Raw genomic sequence first — 6,000 nt, forward strand, 5'->3', positions numbered from 1 at the left:
TTATATTTTAATTTGGCTTGAGTTGGCTCGTTTCATCAGTGGAGAATACCTATCCATTGGTCTTTCTTTGTTCACTGTCTCCGACATCTGGCCCCTCAGAGGTTGTCTCTATTAGCTGCTCTTTCTCTCCTATTGGAGTCTTACTGCTTTTGTGTAAACCTCGTGATGTTTTTCTTGAGGTCTGAACACTCAGAGAGTATAACATTAAGTCCTAACACCTATAACTGTGTCTGCTGCCGTGGTTCTTTTACTCATTTCTTTAATGATTTACCTGGACTGTGTGAGGAGGCTGGCTTTCTAAAAACATGTAGCAGCTGCTGTGCAAACTGAGCAGAGTTAATACTGATGTTGTGCTGACGTGGTTAATAGACATCAGAGCTGCTCAGGACTGTCAGTTGCATTTCTTCTTGAGAAGCAGGCATGATACCTGCTGATACCATGAAACCTAGTCCTCGGAGAAGAAGCTTTCACGTCAGTTCCAGCTCAGGGGTCTCTGGGTCTGGTCTGAAGTGTGTGGTGTCTTCAGCAATAGAGACTCACCTTCCACCTCTGGGGAGCAACCAAGGGCAACAGCAATAGGCTGTATGTTTTGAGAGCTTCTTGGACAGCTGTGGATAACTACTCAAAAGATGGCTTCTCGTGTCAGGTATTGGAGTTTCTGTTAGGAGGGACGCGGACTCTTGGATCTCTGTCAGCACAGACCCTAGTGGGTGGCACACATGCCTTGGCGGTAACCAACTGCTCTCAAATTGGACTTAAGACTCACCCAATAAGAGGAAAAGCGTGTCTGGTTCTGGAAGCCCATTCTCAGTGTCGTCATGGTTATTGGAGGAGAAGCAACAACCATGAATGTACCGCCTTTAATCACGAACAATAATCCGCACACATTTGATCTTGTACCTGCAGATAAATGTAGTCCTCACCCCTTGTCGGTGAAGCTTCTCTTTGCAACAGGCAGATGCCGCTACAAAACCCACAGCCAATCAAAATGCAGAGTTGTGAGGTCCACTCCATTTGGAGGCATCTACAGAATGCTCCTGCACCTCAGGCTCAGGGAACGTTGCAGACGGGACAGAAAGATTGTAGGGGCTAGAGTACTGAGGAGTTTGCTGTGCAACTGTGTTTCCTAGGAATATCCGAAGCTACACCCATGCAGTCTCACCAGCATGTCTGTCCAAATGTGAGCCGACAGGGATGACACCAACAGACATGACAGAAGTGGACAGGGAAAAGCCCCACAAGTCTCTACCCTCATGGCAAACTGTAGGCAGCTGCGGAATGCCAGGAGCGAAAGAGTTGGTCTTCAGGAAAGGCCTTAGTAGGAGAGTGAGGAGGGGTGTATGAGAGGGTTTGGAGGGAGAAAAGACAAGGGAGAAGCATTGTCATTGTAATCTCAAATTTTAAAAAACAAAAACAAAAAAATAAGTAAAAACAAAAAGCCAACACCAAACCAGATGACCTATGCTCAGTACCAGAGAACCTGTTCCCACGAGGTGTCCTCTGGCCCTGTACACACTGTGAAAGTGTGACTATGCACAAACACAGACACACAAAACCAATAGGGTGTCACAAAAATGTTCAGAAGAAAATGAAACCAAGCCATAAGGACAGCTTCTTAGGAACCATGCCTGAGATTGACCTCTGGCCTCAACATACATGCACACCTGTGGCTGTGTACACACAAATATAGGCACAAACATGCACAAACACAAAAGTTAGATCCTTTAGAAATCTAATGTATCCCTCCAGTTTTTCATAGTGTAGTCATTCATGCAGAGTGTAAATCCTCGGTGACGGAAACCCTTGTGGTAAACGTGCCCACCTCCTGTCCTTTCTGCTATACTTATCACATATCTTCCACGTCTACAAACAGCTTCTAGGATTTGGGTTAAATATTCATAGAGCCTGGTTTCATTCAAAGTCGGGAATGCCTTCAGGAGAGAAAGAAAGCTCTAATAAAAGTACTTCGCATGTGTTCTGCATCTGTGAGTAGTGGTGTCTTTTCTTGACGTTTAGACTTCTCCAAACAGGAAATAGCATCTTTGTATTCTATGGAGGACTACTTAGAATAATGGGTCTAATTCTGTCATGTGTAAAGTCTTCTGAGGTTATTTGTGGTAAAGGTACCATGTATAGACAGACTGTCCCATATACACACAAGCCACCTTTTCCTTGTACAGTCACACTTACAGAACTTACATGCTTTCTACAAAGAGAAAAAGTGGGTGCCACACCCATCGTGGGCTCTCACAGCTATGTGACCATTAGTCACCACTGTCCCTCAGAACTGTGCATTTTCTAGCTATTCTAATATATATGCATTATAGCTTTTAAGGTTGGGTGTCTCTTTAGAGCTGATTATTTTACTTTTTAGAGAATAGATAATTTATATGTCATCTTTTGAAATACATTTTTCTCTTGTGCTAACATTATCTCTTGGTGAGGTACACTGCTAATTTTATGTTATGTTATGTATGTGTGTTAATATTATGCAATGTAAATGCTATTTTATGCTATGTGGCTGGCTCTACCACATTTGTCTATTTTGGAAAGTTAATTTTTAGCAACTAGAGAATGTGTTTATCTAATTTGCCAAGAATAGGCACTAAGGCTCTTGTTTTATTCATTGTCTGGGATAGCTCTCATCTCTGTTGTAACCCTGAGCCGTCCTTGTGGACATGCGGACTCACACCTTATATAGAGTCCCCACACTGCCCATTCCACCCAGGAATGGCCCCGTCTCTTTTCCTTCATTTATGTAAATTTTGTAAAAATTATACAGTAAGTTTTACATAATATACTTATATGTAAAATTTTGAAACAAGGTCTCACTCTGTAGCCCAGGCTGCCCTTGAATGTGCAAGAATCTTTGTGCCTTGGCCTCCAAAATGTTAGTTGGTACTGAGTGCTCACTCTGATTAGGCTGAAGATGTTACATAGACATTGTCTGTACCAATTGCTTCTCTGCATTTATAGATAAGCTGTGTTACTTAGTGGTGCATCCACGCCCTTACTTTTTATTGATTCCTCATAAAATTTAGCAGGGTGACTTATGTGAAGCAAAAAAAAAAGAAAGAAAAAAAGAAAAGTTCAAGGAAACGTTGACTGGACATGATGCTTACTTACATTTACAGATTTTCTTTAAATATGCAAATGGAAGTAATTTCAAATTTCCAGCTGTACTGTTTCATGACTGTATTTGAAATAACCGAGTAGAGACATGGAACTAACCTTTCAGGCTATTCAAAGCTCAGATACCTTTTCAAATCTGCATAATCATTCTTTGTTGGCACCCTTACCCAATGACCATTTGGGTCTTCTCTGAAGAATTTTGTCTCTTGGTGTGTGTGTGTCTGTGTGTGTGTGTCTGTGTGTGTGTAAGAGCAACAGAGACAGGCATAAAGAGAGGGGTGTGTAAACATGTGTGCACGGCTGTACATGCCCTTGACTGTGTGGAAGCCAGGGAGAGACATTAGGTTATCACTTGTTGCTTATTTTCTTGACCTATTCTCTCCCTGGGCCTATAGCTATGCCAGCAGTCAGCAAACCCCACCAATCCTCCTATCCTTTCTCAGCACAGAGCTGGAGTTACAGGTGCACCTGTCTGTCTGTCTATCTGTCTATCTGTCTAAGCACCTGAGTGCCCTGGATTCTTATTAAGGCATCAGGAGAAGGAGCAGTGTCCTTGGGATAGACAGAAGACTTATAACCCTTCATTTACATTTTCACCTTTCTGTGAGATGAATGAGGTGGGAGACGGTTAGCTGAAGAGGTGTTAGGGTCTTGCAGTTTTAAAACTATGTAGCATTTACACTACATGACGTGTGGCTGACGCCTTTGGTTTCAGGAAATGGAGGATCTGAATTTACTGTACAGTCACTTGCAAATCTCTGCTTTTCTGCCCCAGCGGCTTTGTGAATCGCCCTCCCAGTGTGGAAGAGCTCCTTCCTCTGGTTAGCTTCCCCGGAGGCCTGTCATTCTCTCATGTCCAGAAGGACATATCCTGTGTCCCCAGACATGCCAGTCCATGGAGCTTTTCTTTTTCTGAGCTACAGTAACAATTGTCACCCAGTTCAGCAACTCTGCTTCCTTTCATTGTAGTAATGCTCATCTATCCATTCACAGACTATATTCTTTTACTCTGATTATGCATCTGTGTTAAATAGATGTGCTGATTAAAGCTTGATTTGTAAAATCAAAGATGGCCATGTATGAAGTTAAGAAGTTTTTGGACAAATTAAGCATGCAAACTATTTTTAACAAAATAGTTCTTTTGGACAAAACAAAACAAAACAAAAAACAAAAAATCAAAACAAAACAAAAGCTGATTTTGCCAGCAACATGAACATGGGCATTTTAGGCTGTAAACTGCTGGACCCATTTTGTAAAGTAATGACAATAGGTATCAAGAGTCTTAAAACTGACACGTGGACAGAAAAGATGCAGATGGTGGAGAGATAAGAGTGAGGTGAAATGGGATGATAATTATGTATGGACATGTTATAATGAGGGCTGATGAGATGCTTCTTTGGCTAAAGATGCCTCCTGCCAAACCTGATTATGTGAATTTGATCCCTGGGACTCACATGGAGGAGAGAACCAATCCCTATAGTGTTTTCTGACCTGCACATATGCATCATGGTGCATTTGAAAACCTAAAAGCCAGGATTTAAAAGGTTTTTGTAACTATGATTGCACCTTGAGGAAATAATCCTATATGAGAAAAAGGAAACAAAAAATTCCTCATTTGAAAACATATTCATGGTAGGATCATCTTTAATGTTCAAAAATAACACTTTGAGCAAATACCTCCGCTATGAGAGAATGTCGTGCAACTTGAAAAACGGGAGCCTAGTACAGGGAGTATTTCTACAGTGCATAAGGTGGCTAAGTGTTAACCAAGAGGAGACAGTAGATTACAGATCCTTCTCCATCTCAGGGGAGGTCTCATTCAGTCCTTTGTCCAGGCACACTGGGTGTGTAGGTCCCTTACATCCTCTGCAGCACTGGAACTTCTTGGTGCTCCATTCACTCTGTGGAATTTCCCAGGAGCAAGCCGGTGTGTACACAAGCAGGTATGTAATCTAATAAAGCAAATGGATTCTGCTTGTTCTAGAATAGACAGACACGGTACTGAGCTTTCAATATGTTGAAAGTTCCTCTTTGGGAACATCTGCCTTGAACTAACTTGTTTATTTTAATCAGGTTAAAGAGCAAAAAAGAACAATGACAGCAAATGGGAACCGTCAGGAAAGGGAAAGAGACTATAGTGAAAAACAGAACTGAAACTTAACTGATAGGAAGGACAGGAAAGGAAACCGAATCTCAGCCAACAGCACAATGAAAACAGAATCCTGATCCTAAGAATGCCCCAGGTAGGAGTTCAAGAGCCAGCACTGTTCTATTATTCTCTTTCTCTCTCTCTCTCTCTCTCTCTCTCTCTCTGTCTGTCTCTCTGTCTCTGTCTGTCTCTGTCTCTGTCTCTGTCTCTCTCTCTCTCTCTCTCTCTCTCTCTCTCTCTCACACACACACACACACACACACACACACACACACACACAATCGCTGTCCCCTGGGATGCCCCCTTTCTTTCTCTACCCATGCTTCTATAGTAAATCTTATACCATGTTAAAACAAACAAACAAACAAAGCCAGCATTATCGCAAGTCAAACTTCCCCAAGGGATAAGTATGCTGGAAACAACCTTGTTACTCATCTGAAAAACGAGAGATAGCACCCTGTGTTGGCTTGATGATGCCCAGGGCATTAAGGCATCAGTCTTTGAGAGGGTCTTAGGGTATGGGAGCCTGGCACCTGCCCTTGGTCCTGTCCTGTTGGCTCTGGTTCACATCTGGCCTCCAGAGTTTGGACTTAGGGCCGGAGTTGCACAGGAGCTCACGTAAACTGAATCCCTGCGCAACAAGAGGGATCCTGAGAGGGAAAGGTTGGGGCATATCACTGACCTGGCTTAGAAAGTGCACACAAGACCCTGTCTTTAGA

Source organism: Acomys russatus, chromosome 6, assembly GCF_903995435.1.
Source record: "Acomys russatus chromosome 6, mAcoRus1.1, whole genome shotgun sequence".
Lineage (NCBI taxonomy): Eukaryota > Metazoa > Chordata > Mammalia > Rodentia > Muridae > Acomys > Acomys russatus.